Source organism: Callospermophilus lateralis, chromosome 1, assembly GCF_048772815.1.
Source record: "Callospermophilus lateralis isolate mCalLat2 chromosome 1, mCalLat2.hap1, whole genome shotgun sequence".
NCBI classification, from domain to species: Eukaryota; Metazoa; Chordata; class Mammalia; order Rodentia; family Sciuridae; genus Callospermophilus; species Callospermophilus lateralis.
This window is the reverse complement of record NC_135305.1, coordinates 136,819,554-136,836,317: the sequence shown is the minus strand read 5'-3', so window position 1 is coordinate 136,836,317 and position 16,764 is coordinate 136,819,554.

Below are 16,764 nucleotides of genomic sequence, written 5' to 3'. Positions count from 1 at the left end.
GTGTTAGGTTTAAGGCAAGAATTAGGTAGAGTGCTAATGTCAGGTCTATTGTTTGGTTAGGGATAGTGCTATGGTTAGCTTTACATCTAGGTCTAGTGTAAGGGTTATGTTTAGGGTAAGGGTCAGGATTAGAGCTAGGTGTACTATTAGAGTCAGTATATTGTTCAGAGTTTGGTTTGGGTTATGGTTTAGGTTTAGTGCTCAAATTAGCATTAGTGTTAGTGTTAGGGTTAGGGTTATAGTAATTGATAGGGTTAGGTTTAATGCTCAGGTTCGGTTTAGGTAATGGATAGGGTTAGTGTTAATGATAGGCCTAGGGTTAGCATTTGGTTTAGGCTTAAGTTTAGGGTAATGGATAGGTTTAGGTCTAGGGTTATGGTTAGGATTCAGTCTAGGGTTAAGGTAGGGTTAGGGTTAGGCCTAGTATTAGTGTTAGGGTTAGGTTTAGGGTAAGTGTTAGGTTTTGACCTATGGTTAGGGCCAGCAAGAGGGTTAGGGTTAGTGTCAGGTCTTGGTTTAGGATTAGGGTTAAATTTAGTGCTAAGATTAGCATTAGGGTTAGGTTTATTTTTAGGATAATGGATAGATTTAGAGCTAGGGTTTGGTCTTTGTTATGCTTAGGATTAAGGCTAGGATTAGGGTTAGGCTTAGGGTTAGGGTTAGGGATAGGGTTATGTTTATGTTAAGGGTTAGTGTTTGACCTAGGGTTAGGGCTAGGGCGAGAGTTATTGTTAGGGTTAGGTCTAGGGTTAGGGTTAGGTTTAGGCTTAGGGTTAGGCTTAGGGATAGGATTAGGGCTAGGTTTTGTGTGAGGTTTAGGGCTAGCATTAGGGGTATGGGTAGTGAATGAGCTAGGATTAGGGTTATGGCTAGGTCTAGTGTTAGGGTTATGGCTAGATTTTGGGTTAGCATAAAGTTTAGAGCTAGGTTTGTGTTAGGGTAAGCGCCATTGTTCAGGTTAGGGTTAGGTTTATGGTTAGGGCCAGAATTAGGACTAGTTTTAGGTCTAGGTGTAGGGTTATTGTTTGAGTTAGTTTAAGGGTTATTGTTAGGCCTAGGGATAGGTTTTTGTTTAGGGCTAGTGCTAGAGTTATGGCTAGATTTATGATTAGGCTTTTTCTAGGTCTGGTGTTAGGGTTAGGTTTAGGTATAGGGTTACCTGTAGGGCTAATATTAGGGTTCGGTTTTTGGTAAGGGTCAGGTTTAAATCTAGGGTTAGAGTTGGGGTCAGAATAAGGCTCAGGGTTAGGGTTAGAGTTTGGATTAGGGTTAGTGCTAGAATAAGGGCTAGGGTTAGTATTAGTATCAGAGTTATGGTTTGGGGTAGGCTAATGATTAGGGTTAAGACTAGGGCATTAGGGTGAGGGTTTGGCTTAGGGTAAGGGACAGGATTAGAGCTAGGGTTGGGGATAGTATTAGGGTTAGGGATAGGGCTAGGGTTAAGGTTAGGGTTATGTTTAAAGCTAGGTTTAGGTCTCAGATTAGGGCTAGGTTTTCTGTTAGGGCAGGGCCATGGCTAATTTAAGAACTAGAATTCCAATTAGGTTATTTTTAGGGTTAGATTTAGGGTTAGGGTGATGTTTAGGGCTAGGGTGATGTTTAGAGCTAGGGTTAGTGTTAGGGTCCGAGTCAGGGTCAGCATAAGTTCTAGAGTTAAAATTGGGACTCAAATTAGTGCTAGGTTTAGTGCTAGGTATAGGGTTAGGGTTTGATTTAGGGTAAGGTTTAGGGTTAAGCCTATGACTTAGTTTTATTTGAGTGCTAGGCATAGAGTTAGGACTAGTTTTCCAATTAGCATTAGGCATAGGGCTAGTTTTAGGGTTAGAATTAGGCTTAGAGTGAGGGTTAGATTTATAGTTAGAATTAGATCTAGCTTTAGGACTAGGGCAAAAGTTAGGGCTATGGTTGACACTAAGTTTAGGGCTAGGGTTTGACTTATTTTAAGGGATAGTTTTAAAACTAGGAATAGAACTACAGTAAGATTTAGAGTTAATCTTAGGGCTAGGGATAGGGTTAGGTCAAAATTAGCACTAGGATTAGTGTTAGGGCTAGGCTTAGTTTTAGGGCTTTGGTTAGGGTTAGGGTAAAGATTAGGCTAGGTTAAATGCTAGGATTAGGGCTAGGTTTTGTGTTAGGGTTAGGGCTAGGATTAGGGATAGGGCTAAAGTCAGGTCTAGTTTTTTGGTTAGGGTTAGTTTTAGGGTGAGGTTTATGGCTAGTTCTAATGTAAGTGTTAGATTGAGGGTTAGGATCAGTTTAGAGATAGGGTTATTATTAGGTTCAGGGTAACAGTTATGGTTTGGGTTAGGTTAAGGTTAAGGGTTAGGGCTGTAATTAGAATTAGGGTTAGGGCTAAGGTTAGGATAATGGATATGGTTAGGTTTAGGGTTCAGGTTAGATTTAGGGTAATGGATAAATTTCAGTTTAGAGATAGGGTCAGGGTTATCCTAGAGTTAGCATTAGGGTTAGGGTTAGGGTTAGGTTAAAGGATAGGGTTAGAGCTAGGCTTAGGTCTAGGTTTATAAGGTTAGGATTAGGTTTAGGGTTAAAATGAGTTGTAGTGCTCAGATTAGGGCTAAGCTTTGGGTTAGGTTAGGGCTAGGGTTAGGGCTCCAGCTAATGTAAGAACTCGGGCTATGATTAGGGCTACTTTTAGTGTTAGGTTTAGGGCTATGTCTAGTTTTAGCATTAGGTTTATTTTTAGGTTGATGTTAGAGGTAGGGTTAGTTACAGAATCAGAATCAGGGTAAGGTTAGTTTTAGGGTTAGGATAAGACTGGAATTAGGGCTAGGGTTAGGGCTAAGTGTTGGGTTAAGTTTTGGTTTAGGTTAAAATTTAGGGTTAGGCCTGTGGGTCGTTTTTGTTTTAGGGCTAGAACTATATTAGGGCTAGTTTTAGGTTTAGCATTAGTTTTAGTGCTAATATTAGTGTGAGTTTTACGGTTAGGTTTAGGGTTAGATTTAGAGTTATGGTTAGATCTAAGGTTAGGGCTAGGGCTAGGGTTAGGGGTAAGGTTAGGGAAAGTGTTAGGGTTATGGTAAGGGATAGGGTTAGAACTAGAAATAGGGCTAGAGTAAGAGTTTGAGTTAGTCTTAGTGGTATTGTTAGGGTTAGGGCTAAATTAGGGCTAGGATCAGGTCTAGGGTTAGTTGTAGGTTTATGTCTAGGGCTAGGGTTAGGGTTAGGTTTAGGGGAAGGGATGACATTATAGCTTGGTTCAGAACTAGGGCGAGGGACAAAATTAGGGATAGGGCTAAGTTAGGGTACAGGTTAGGATCAGGCTAGGTTTAGGGCTAGGATGAGGGCTAGTGTTTGTGTTAGTGTTATGGCAAATATTAGGGCTAGGGCTAATATCATGTCTAAGTTTATGGTTAGAAATAGTTTTAGGGTAAAGTTTATGGCTAGGTCTAGTGTCAGAGTTAGGTTTAGGGTAAGGTTCAGGTTTAGAGCTAAGTGTATTAAAATGGTCAGGGTCAGGTTTGGGGTTTGGTTAGGTTAAGGTTTAGGGTTAGGACTCAAATAAGCGTTATGGTTAGAGTTAGGGTTAGGGTAATGGATAGTGTTAGGTTTATGCTTCAGGTTAGGTTTAGAGTTCAGATTAGGTTTAGGGTAATGGATAGGGTTAGGGTTAGGCCTAGGGTTATCATTAGGGTTATGGTTACCGTTAGGGTAATTTATAGGGTTAAAGCTAGTGTTAGGGATAGATTTATGGTTACGATTATGGCTAGAGTATTGGTTAGGGTTAAGGATAGGGTTAGGGTTAGGTTTAAGGAACACTTTAGGGTTTGAGCTTGGGTTAGTGCTAAGGCTAGGGTTAGGTTTAGGGTTAGGACTGGGGTTAAGGTTATGGTTAGGGTTAGGGTTAGTATTATGTTTAGGTCTAGGGTTATCATTAGGTTTAAGGTAATGGACAGGATTAGATGTCGGATTAGGGTTATGGTTAGGTTGACTAGGGTTAGGGTTACATTAAGGGAATGGTTAGGGTTTGAGCTAAGGTTAGGACTACAACAAGAATTATGTTTAAAGTTAGGTCTAGGGTTAGGTTTAAGGTTAGGGTTAGGGTAATAAGTGAGATTAGAGCTAGGGTTAAGGCTAGAGTGAAGTTTAGGATTAGGGATAGGGTTAAGGTTAGGCTTAGGCTTAGGGTAAGTCTTATATTTAGGTTAAGGTTAAGGGAAAGGGATTGAGTAAGGGTTAGAGCTAGATTGAGGGTTTGGGTTAGAATCATAGCTAGGGATAGAGTTAGGGTAAGGGTTATGGCTAGGATTTGGGTTAGGGTTTGGGCTAGAGTTATGTTTAGGGTAAGGGTGAGGGTATGAGCTAGAGTTAAGGCTAGGGCTAGGTCGAGGGTTAGGTTCAGCATAAGGTCTAGGGATAGGATTACGGTAGGTTTAGGGTTAGGGTTAGAGTTATGGCTAAGGTTATCATTAGGGTTAGGATTAGGGTTAGGGTAATGGATACAGTTATGTGCAGGTTTAGGTGTAGGGTTAGGGTTAGATTTAGTTTTTGGGTTAGGGTTAAGGCTATGATTATGTTTAGGATTATGGTATGGATTAGGGTTTGAGCTAGTGTTAGGGCTATGGCAAGTTTTAGGTTTAGGGTTAGGACCAGGATTAGTTTTTTTTTTTAGGGTTAGGGTCAGGGTTATGTCTAGGCTTATCAATAGGATCAGGATTAGTGTTAGGGTAATGGGTGATTTAAAACTTGGTTTAAGTCTAGGATTAAGGTTAGGATTAGGGCTAGAGTTAGTTTTAGAGTTAGGGATAGGTCTAAGTTTATACTTACGGTAAGGATTAGGCTTTGAGCTAGGATTAGGACTAAGGGTATGGTTAGGATTAAGGTTAAGGCTAGGGTTAGGGTTAAGGTTATGCATAGGGCTAGGTTTAGGCCTAGGATTCGCTCTACATTTTGTGTTAGGTTAAGGTGTAAGGTTAAGGCTATGGGTAATGTAAGAGCTAGGGTTATAATTAGGAATAGTTGTAGGGTTAGGGTTATAGTTAGGTGTAGTGTTAGGTTTAGCTTTTTATTTAGGGTCAGGTTTAGAGATAGTTTTAGTGTTAAAGGGATGGTCAGTGTTCAGATCAGAGATAGAGTTAAGGTTAAAGCCAGAATTAGGATGAGGTGTATGTCTAGGATTAGGTTTATTCTTTACGTTAGGTTAAGTGTTATTGTTAGGGATAGGAATAGGTTTTTTCTTAGGTCTAGGGCTAGAGTTAAGGCTAGATTTAGTATTATGTTTAGGTCTAGGGCTTGTGATAGTGTTAGGCTTATGTGTAAGTATTGGTAGGGCTAGTGTTAGGGTTTGGTCTAGGGTTAAGGTCAGGTTTAGACCTAGGGTTCATGTTATGGTCAGAATAAGGGTCAGGGTTAGGGTTAGGTTTTGGGATAGAGTTAAAGCTAGAATGAGGGCTAGATTTAGGACTATTAATTGAGTTAGAGTTTTTGTTAGTCTTAGGATTAGGGATAGGTCTAGGGTTACCATTAGGGTTAGCATTATGCTTATGGTTAGGTATAGGGTTAGAGCTAGGGTTAGGGGTAACATTTGGGGTAGGGTTGAAGCTAGGTTTAGGGGCCAGTTAGGGGTTAGGGAAATGTCTAATGTAAGAATGAAGGTTAAAATTAGGGTTCTATTTAGGGTTACCTTTAGGGATTAGACCTCTAGTGTTAGAGTTAGTTTTAAGGTTATGTAGATATTTAGAGCTAGGATTAGTATTAGAATAGAATTCAAGGTCAGAGTTAGTTTTAGGGTTAGAGTTAGGACTCAAATAAGGGCTAGGGTTACTGTTAGGGTTCGGTTTAAGGTTAGAAAGGTGTTTACAGCCTGGGTGAGTGTTAGGATATGAGTCATGGTCAGGGTTAGTTTAAGGTTAGGTTTCGAGTAATGAATACAGATAGATATAAGATTAGGGTTAGGGTTATATTTTAGTAGGGTTAGGGCTATGGTTATGTTTAGGTTTATGGTAAGGGTTAGGGTTTGAGCTAGGGTAAGAGCTATGGTGAGTGTTACATTTAGGTTATGTCTAGGGGTAGTTTTCCGGTTAGGATTAGGGTTAGTGTTAGGGTTCAGGCTAGGGTTATCAATAGGTTTAGTGTTTGGGTTAGGGTAATGGGTAGGTTTAGAGCTAGGTTTAGGGATAGCGTTAAGTATAGTGTTAGGGCTAAGGTTAGGGTTAAAGTTAGGGATAGGTCTAGGTCTATGTTTAGGGTAAGTGTTAGGCTTTGAGCTATTGTTAGGGTTAGGTTTAGGTTTAGGGTTAGGATTTAGTTAGGTTTAAGTCTAAGATTAGGGCTAGTTTTTGTGTTAGGGTTAAGGCTAAGGTTAGGGAAATAGCTAATGTTAGAACAAGGGTTACAATTATGGTTAGTTTTAGGGTTAGGGGTAGGGGTAGTTTTAGTGTTAGGCTTAGGGTGATATTTATAGCTATGGTTAGTGTTAGGATATGAGTCATGGTCAAGGTTAGTTTTAGGCTTAGGTTTAGGACTCAAATTAGGGCTAGGGTTACTGTTAGGGTTTGATTTAAATTTAGGGTTGTGTAGAGATTGGGTGAGTGTTATGATATGAGTCAGAGTCAGGGTTATTTTTAAGATTAGAATTAGGACTCGAATTAGGGCTAGGGTTTGGTCTAGGTGTAGTGTTAGAATTTGGTTTAAGTTAAGGTTTAGGTTTTGGCCTCTTGCTTGGTTTTGTTTTAGTGCTAGATTTAGGTTTAGGACAAGTTTTATGATTAGCATTAGGGTTAGGGCTAGGGCTATGGTTTGGGTTAGGATTAAGGCTAGGATTAAGTCTAGGATTAGGTCTAGGTTTTGTGTTATATTTAGTTCAAGAATTAGGGCTAGGGCTAATATCCGGTCTAGGGTTACACTTAGGGATAGTTTTAGGGTTAGGTTTAGAGAAAGGGTCAGGTTTAGAGCTAGAGGTATTATTAGAGTCAGGGTCAGGTTTGGGGTTTGGGTTAGGATAAGGTTTAGGTTTAGGGCTCAAGTTAACATTAAGGTTAGAGTTAGGGTTAGGGTAATGGATAGGGGTTAGGATTAGGGTTTAGGTTAGGTTTAGGGTAATGGATATTGTTAGGTTTTGCGATAAGTTTAGGGTTAGGCCGAGGGTTAGCATTAGGGTTAAGGTTATCATTAAGGGTAATTTATGGAGATTGAGCTAGGGTTAGGGCTAGGGTTATGATTAGGATTAGGGCTAGAGTTAGTGTTAGGGTCAAGGTTAGGGCTAGTGTTACGGTTAGGATTAGGATAAGGGTACAGTTTAAGGTGTGAGCTAGGGTTAGTTCTAGGGCTAGGGTTAGGTTTAGGATTATGGTTATGGTTAGTGTTAGAGTTAGGGCTAGGGTTAACATTAGTGTTAGAGCAATTGATAGGTAGATGTCAGGTTAGAGTTAGAGTTAGTTTTAGGTTTAGGGTAGGGTTAGGTTTAGGATAAGGGTTAGGATTTGAGCTAGGGTTAGGGTTAGATTTAGGGTTAGGTTTCAGTTTGTTCTAGGGTTATGTTTAAGTTTAGGATTAGGGTAGGTTTAGGTTTGGGTCTAGGTTTATCATTAGGGTTAGATTTAGGGTTAGGGTTATGGGTAGGGTATGATCTAGAGTTAGGGCTAGGGTTAAGTTTAGGATTAGGTCTAGGGTTAAGTTTAGAGTTAGGCCTTGGGTTAGTATTATGGTTAGGTTAAGGGTAAGGGTTAGGTATCAATCTAGGTTTATTGCTAGTGTGAGGGTTAGGTTAAAGTCAGGGCCAGGGTAGGATTAAGGTTAGGGATAAGCCTAGGGTTAGCATTAGATTTAGGTTTATGGTTATGGTAATAGATAGAGTTAGAGCTAGGGTTAGGGTGACATTTAGGATTTGGGCTAGGGTTAATTTTAGGGTAAGGTTTATGGTTTGAGCTTGGGTTAGGGCTAGGGTGAAAGTTAGGTTTAGGGTTAGGTTTAAGTTTAGGGTTATGCTTAGGGTTAGGTTTAGGGCTACAATTAGGGCTAGGTTTTGTGTGAGGTTTAGGGCTAGTGTTAGGTTTGTGGGTAATCTAAGAGCTAGGGTTATGGTTATGGCTAGTTTTAGGGTTAGTCTAGTGTTAGGATTAGTTTTGGAGTTAGGATAAGATTTAGAGTTAGGGTTTGTGTTAGGCTAAGGGTCAGTGTTTGGTTTAGGGTTAGTTTTAGGGTTACGACCATAATTAGAACTAGGGTTAAGTCTAGGGTGACTTAGTGTTTGGGTTAGGTTAAGGGTTATTGTTAGGTTGAGGGCTGGAGTTATGGCTATATTTAGGATTAGATTTAGGTCTAGGGCTAGTGTTTGTGTAGATTTAGGTATAGATTTACCAGTATGGCTAGTGTTAGGTTTTGGTTTATGGATAGGGTCAGGTTTAAAATAAGGGTTAGTGTTACGGTTAGAATAAGGGTCATGGTTGGGGTTAGAGTTGGGTTAAGTTTAGAGCGAGAATGAGGGCTAGGGTTAGGACTAGTAATAGAGTTAGGGTTTTGGGTAGACTATGAATTAAGGTTAGGACTAGGGTAGCAATAGGATGAAGGTTTTACTTAGTGTAAAGGATAGGGTTAGAGCTAGGACTAGGACCATGGCTAGGGTTAGGATTAGGGTTAGGATTAAGGCCAAGTTTAGGACTAAAATCATGTCTCGGGTTAGATTTAAGGATAGATTTAGGGTTATGATTATGGCTAGATATAGTGTAAGGGTTAGGTTAAGGTTTAGGGTATGGTTTAGAGCTAGGGATACTATTAGGGTCAGATTCAGGGTTATGGTTTGAGTTATGTTAATGATTAAGTTTAGGGCTCAAATTAGCTTTAGGTTTAGGGTTAGGGTTATAGATATGGTTAGGTTTAGGGTTCAGGTTAGGTTTAGGATAATAGATAGGTCTAGGGTTAAGAATAGGTTTAGGGTTATCCTAGAGTTAGCATTAGGATATGGTTAGGGTTAGGGTAATGGATAAGATTACAGCTAGGGTTAGGGCTAGGGTTATGGTTAGGATTAGGGCTAGTGTAAAGTTTAGGGTTAGGGCAAGTTTTGGGGTTAGTGTTAGGTTTAGGGTAAGGGTTAGGGCTAGGGTTAGGGTTATGGTTAGAGTTAAATGTAGTGTTAAGTCTCTGATTAGTGCTTGTTTGGGAGATAAATTAGGGGTAGAATTAGGTCTAGGGTCTGTGTTAGGGTTAGACCTAGTGTTAGGCTTAGGTTTAGTTTTAGGTATAGGGTTAGGTTTAGGGGAAGGGATGGGATTATAACTAGGTTTAGGGCTAGGTAGAAAATTAGAATTATGGTTAGGGCCAGGGTTATGGTTTTGGTTATTAATAATGCTAGGTTTAGGGCTAGGTTGAAGGCTAGGGTTTATTTTAGGGTTATAGCAAGAATTGGGGCTAGGGCTAGTGTCCAGTATAGGGTTATGGTTAGGGATAGATTAAGGGTTAGGTTTATTGCTAGGTCTAGTGTAAGGGTTAGGTTTAGAGTAAGGGTCAGGTTTAGAGCTAGGTATATTATTAGGGTTAGGGTCAGGTTTAGGGTTTAGTTTAGGTTAGGATTTAGGGTTAGGGGTTGAATTAGCATTAGGTTAGGGTTAAGATAATGAGACTGTTAGGTTTAGATTTTAGGTTAGGTTTAGGGTAAATTGATAGGGTTAGAGTTAGCGATAGGGTCAGGGTTAGGCCTAGGGTTAGCATTAGGGTAAGGGTTATGATTAGGGTAATGGATAGGGTTAGAGCTAGGGTTAGGACTAGGGTTATGGTTACTATTAGGCATAGAGTTAGGGTTAAGGTTAGGCTTAGGGATAGGGTTAGGTTTAGGGTTAGGGTACAGTTTAGGGTTTGAGGTAGTGTTAGTTTGCACTAGGGCGAGGGTTAAGTTTAGGATTATGTCTATGTTAGAGTTACAGTTATGGTCTGGATTACTGTTAGTGTTAAGGTTTGGGTTATCATTAGGTTCAGGGTATTGGATAGGGTTAAATGTCAGGTTAGGTTAGAATTAGGTTTAAGATTATTTTTAAGGTAATGGTTAGGTTTGAGCTACGGTTAGGTTAGGGTTAGAATTTGGGTTAGGGTAATGGATAGGTATAGGGGTTGTGATAGGATTAGGGTTAGGCCTAGGGTAAGCGTTAAGTGTAAGGTTAGGGCTAGTTTTAGGATTAGCATTAGGGTTATGGCCAGTGTTAGGGTGAGGTTTAGGCTTAGGGTTAGGGTTACATTTAGAGTTAGGTTTAGATCTAGGGTTTGGGCTAGGGTTACGGATAGGTTTTGGGTTATGATAAGTGATAGTTTTAGAACTATTAATAGAGCTAGGGTGAGAGTTAAAGTTAGCCTTAGGGCTAGAGTTAGTGTTACAGTTAAGTTTAAGGCTAAATTAGGACTAGAATTAGGGCTAGGGTTAGTGTTAGTGTTAGGGCTAAGTTTAGGTTTAGGATTAGTTTTAGGGTTAGTGTAGAGTAAGGTATGATGTTACAGCTAGGTTTAGGGCTAAGGCAAGAGTTAAAATTAGGATTATGGCTAGGGTTCAGTTTAGGGTTAAGATTAAAGCTAGTGTTAGACTTAGGATTAGGGCTACAGTTTGTGTTAGGGTTAGGCCTATCATTAGTACTAGGTTTAATATCAGGTCTACAGTTATGGTTAGGGATAGTTTTAGGGATAGGTTATGGCTAGGTATAGTGTACGGGTTAGGATGAGGGTTAGGTTCAGCTTTAGATGTAGGGGTATTATTAGGGTCAGGGTCATGGTTAGGGTTTGGTTTAGGTTAAGGTTGATGGTTAGGGCTCAAATTAGGGTTAAGTTTATAGCTAGGGTAATTGCTATGGTCACGTTTAGGGTTCAGGTTATGTTTATGGTAATGGATAGGTTAGGGTTAGGGATAGTGCTAGAGTTAGGCCGGGGGTTATCACTAGGGTTAGGGCTAAGATTATGGTTGATTTGGGGGCTAGGTTTAAAATTAGGTTTAAAGAAAGTGCAAAGGTTAAAGATAGAGTTAGGTTTAGAGTAAGGGTTAGGGCTAGGTTTAGGGTTAGTGTCAGGGTTAAAGCTATGGTTGAGTCTCAGATTAGGGCTAGGTTTTTGGTTATGTTAGGGCTAGTGTTAGGGATATGGCCAATGTAAGAACTAGGGTTACGATTAGGGCTAGTTTTAGAGTTACCATTAGGGCTAAGTCTAGTTCTATAATTAGGTTTAGTTTGATACTCAGTATCAAACAAATCTGACCAAATAATTATGAGAGGAATTTCAGTGAATGCCTATTTCCCTGCTTTCTCCTAAAGGGCTCTCTGATAAAGTTGTTTTTACATGCTTCATCTTAGGCCTACACTCACAAGGAACACACCACAGTGGTCCCCACAAAGAATTGAGGGTGTGTGTGTGCAGTTTTAAGCAACTATAATAAACCCTGTTTGATTTCCAGGTCTATTTCCATTCACTCATATAGGTAAAAATGAAGTAAAATGAAAATATGAACTGTTCCTGATACCAAACATTTGGACCAAAAGACCTAAACCTGAGGAACAGAGTAAGGTTAGTTAAATATGAATCCTGGATTGTATCAAAGAAATTTGAATTAAGTAACTCTAACCCTATCACTACCTCTAAACCTAGCCCTAATCCTAACCCTAAACATTAACATAGCCCTATCCTTTACTGTAAATTTAACCCTAATTTTAACTGTAACGATTGCCCAAATCCTAGCTCTAACTCTATCCATTACCATAACCCTACCCTAACCCTAATGGTAACTGTAGCCCTAACCTTAACCTTTACCCTATACCTGCTCTAACCATAACCTTGACCTAGACCTAAACCTAGCTCAAACCCTAGCACTTACCCTAAACCTACCCCTAACCCTAAGCCTAGCCCTAACTCTAACTCTAGCCCTAATCCTAACCATAAACCTAGCCACAACCCTAGCTTTAATCCTCTCCATTACCCTAAACATAAGCCTACCCCAAATGCTAACAATAGAAATAAACCTAAGCGTATAGCTATTTCTAATGCTATTCTAAACCCTAAACCTAACCTGAACCCTAAATCTAACCTGATACATTACCCAAAACCTAATGTTAATTCAAGCCTTAACCCTAGACCTTAACCTAAATCAATCCCTACCCTGACCCTGACCCTAATAATACACCTGGTTCTGAACATGACCTTTACCCTAAACCTAAACCTTACATTAGACCTAGCCCTAACCTAACCCTAAAACTATCCTTAACCATAATACTAGACCTGACATTAGCCTTAGCCCTAATTCTAACCCTATCCCTAAAACAAACCATCATTCTAGCCCTAAATCTAGCCTTAATCCTAAACTGTACCCTAACTCTAGCCCTAACCCTAAGTATAACCCTCGTCCTAGCCCTAAACCTAGCTATAACCCCATTTTCCCCAAACTCTAAACCTATCGCTTACCCTAACATTAACCCTAATGCTAGCCCTAAGTCTAGGCCTAACCCTAACACTAACCCTAGCGCTAATCCTAGCCCTTATTCATCCCTAACCCTAAACCTACTCCCAACCCTAGCCCAAAGAATAACTGTACCGTCAGCCCTAGCCCTATTTCTAGTTCTAGCCCTAGCGTAACCGTAACCCTAACACTAGCCTTAAACTTAGCGCTAATCCTAGCCCTATCCCTAAATCTAGAACTAACCATAACAAAAAATCTAAGCCTAAACCTCAGCCTACCCTAGCCTTAACACTATTGCTAATCCCAAAGCTATCCCTAAACTTAGCTCTAGCTCTAAAACCAAACTGAGTCATAGCACTAACCCTAAGCCTAGACCTGAAATTAGCCCCATCCCTAATTCTTACCCTAACCCTAACACAAACCCTAACCCTACACCTAGCCTTAACCCTAGCCCTAATTCAAGTCCTATCCCTAACCCTAAAGGTAACATTGATCCTGTCTCTGACCCTAACACTAACCCTATCTCTTATGATCACCCTGAACCTAAACCTAACCCTAACACTAGACCTAGACTTAAGGCTAACCATAAAACTAGCCCTATTCATAACTCTAGATCTTACATTAGACATAGTGCTACACTAGCCCTAACCTAACCCAAAACCTAGCCCTAATCCGAGCCCTCACCCTAGCTTTAATACTAACCCTAACCCTAACTTGGGCCTTAACACTTAACCTAAACCTAACCCTAAACCTAAACTTGTCCTAACCTAAAACCTAACCTGAACCATAGCCCTAATCTTAACCATAACCCTAGCTCTAATCCTAGCTCAAATCCTATCCATTACCCTAACCATAACCCTAACCGAATTCTAATCCAAGGCCTAACTCTAATCATAGCCTTAACCTAACCATAACCCTAGCCCTAACTGTAGCTCTAATCCTATCTATTAACTCTAACCAAATTCTATCCATAGTCCTAACCCTAACTCTATCACTAACCCTAATCCTATCCATCACCCTAAAACTAACCTGAATCCTAGACCTAACCATAATCATTATGCTAACGGTTAACCTAACCCTAATACTAATTTGAGCCCTAACCCTAAACGTGAACCTAAACCATACCCTAACCCTGACTCTGATCCTAATAATATGCCAGCTGTACACCTGACCCCAACCCTTAACCTCACCCTTACAATATACCTAGCCATAAACCTAACTGTAAAACTATTCCTAACCATAACCCTAGACCTGTCATTAACCTAGCCCTAAACCTAACACAAACTCTAGCTCTAATCCTAGCTCTAAGCCTAGCCTTAATTCTTATTCTAATCTTAACCCTATCCCTTACCCTAACCCTAAACCTAGTTGCAACATCATACCATACCCTAACCCTATCACTAGCCCTAACACTAGTCCTAAACCTAGGCCAAACCTAACAATAACCCTAGCGCTAATCCTAGCCCTAATTTAGCCTAATCCTAAACCTAACCCTAGCCCTATCCCTAAGACTAAGTCTCATTCTCAACCTAGCCCTAGTCCTAGTTCTAAACCTATCCCTTACCATAAACCAAAACTTAGCCCTATCCCTAGCCCTTACCCTAGCCCTAACATTCACCCTAGCCCTAAACATTAAACAGAACATTAAACATAAACCTCACCCTACCACTAGCCCTAACCCAAATGCTAATTGGAAAAATAGCCCTAACCCTACCCTAGCCCTAAAACAAACTGAGCCATGACCATAGCCCTAACCCTTAACCTAAACCAAACCCTAACCATACACCTAGACCTAAATCTAGCTTTAATTTGAGCCCTAACCCTAACCCTAGAAATAACCCTGTCTCTGACTCAGACCCTGAAACTAACCCTAGCTCTAAATATCATCCTAATGCTAACCCTAAAACTAGCTCTAATTGGAAACCTATTTCTTACATTAGCCATAGCCCTAATGCTAACACAAATTCTAGCCCTAATACAAGCCTTAACCCTAGTTTAAACCCTAACCATAACCATAGCCCTAAACCTAACCCTAATACAAACCCTAACCCTACCTCTAAAACTATCTCTAATCCTAAGTCAAACCCTCACCCTAATGCTACCCTAGTCCTAACACTAATCCTTAGCCTACCCCAAACCCTAACTATTACTACTCCTAACCCTGGCCCTCATTCTATCTCCAACCCTAACCCAAACCCAAACCATTACCCTGACCCTTATTTTGACCCTAACACTAACCCTAGGTCTAAACCTGACCCCAACCCTAAATGGAAACCTAACAGTACCCCTACCGGAAAAACTATACCTAAACATAATCATAACACTAGCACTGGACCAAACCTAATCCTAAATAGAGTCATAAATCTAGCCCTAACCCTAAAATAATCCTAGCACTAGCCCTAACAATAACCCTTAACTTAATGCAAAGACTAACCCTATCCCTAGAATCAATGCTAGTCCTAATTCTCGCCCTAACCCTAAACCTAACTCCAACTCAAACAGTGATCCTTACCATAACCAAACCCTAGCTCTAAACCTTATCCTAACCCAAAACCTAACCCTAACACTAGAAATATTTTAACCCTAAATCTAGTCATAAACATAATCCTAGCTCTTACATTACCTATAGCCCTAATGCTAGCCATAAACCTCCCACAATACCTAGCCATTATCTTAGCCCTAAACCTAGCCCCAATTTTAACATTAACTGTAACCATAGACCTAACCCTAACCCTAACACTTGACCTAGAAGTAACCCTAGCTCTAATGCTAACAGTTACCATAAACCTAACCCTAATATTAACCCTAGACCTAACCCTATAATGGCCCTAATCCTAACCTTAACCCTAGCCCTAACCTTAGCTCTAAGCCTATCCATTACCCTAAAGATAAGCCTAACTTAAATGGTAACCCTAGGCCTAATGCTAACCCTATCCCTAACAATAACCTTTTTTCATTACTCTAATCTAACTTGAACCCTAAACCTAACCCTATCCATTATCCTAACCCTAACCCTAACACTAAATGAAGCCTTAACCCCAAATCTTAACCTAAACCAAACTCTACCCGGACCCTGAACCTAATAATATACCTAGCTCTAAACCTGACCTTTATCCTAAACCTAACCCTTATACTAAGCCTAGCCACAACCTAACCCAAAAATAAAGCCTAACCATATACCTACACCTGACATTAGTCCTAGCCTTAATACCTGCCCTAACCCTAATACAAACCCTTGCCTGCATTCTAGCCTTAATCCTAACCTGCACCCTAACTCTAGCCCTACCCCTGATTTTAACCCTCTCATTAGCCCTGAATCTAGCTATAACCCCATCCTTTCCCCTAACTCTAACCCTAACCATTACCCTAACACTAACAGTAACTCTAGCCCTAACCATAGGCCTAAACCTAACACTAACCCTAGTGCTAATCCTATCACGAATTTAGCCCTACCCCTACCCCTAACACTAGGCCTTCAACTAACTCTAACATTTACCCTAGCCCTATTTCTAGTTCTAACCCTATCAGTTACCATAACCCTAACACAAGCCCTAATCTTAGCCCTAATCCTAGTCCCAAACCAATTCCTAGACCTAACCATAACTCTAAATCTAAACCTAATCCTAAGTTTAAACCTCACCCTACCACTAGACCAAACACTATCGCTAATCCTAAAACTAGCCCTAACCATAGCCTTAGCCCTAAGAAAAAACAGAGCCATTGCCCTAACCCTACACCTTAACCTAAACTGTAACCCTACACCTATCCATAACCTCCTTTCTATTTTGAGTCCTAGGCCTAAAACTAACCCTGACCCTGACTTATATCCTAATACTAACCCTAGCTATAAATATCACACTAACCCTAAAGATAATGCTAACACTAGACCTAGGCCAAACACTAACCCTAAATTTAACCCAAATAATAACCCTAGATCTTACATTAGCCATAGCCCTAACCCTAGCCCTAACCTAATCTAAATTTTAGCCCTAATCCGATACCCTAACATTAGCTTTAACGCTAACCCTACACCTAAACCTAATCTTAAACCTAGACTTAATACTAACCATAATCCTAGCTGTAACTTACCTCTAACCTCTAATCCTATCCATTATCTTAACCCTAACCCTAACCCTAATGCTAACCCTAGGATAACCCTAACCGTATCTATAACCCTAACCCTATCCATTACCCTAAACCTAATCCGAACCCTAAACCTAATCATATCCATTACCCTAACCCTAAACCTAACCCTAACGCTAATTTGAGCCCTAACACTAAACCTTAACCTAAACAAGCCCTAACCCTCACCCTGACCCTAACAATACCCTAGTTCTAAAAGTGACCCTATCCCTCAACCTAATCCTTACACTATACCTAGAAATAAA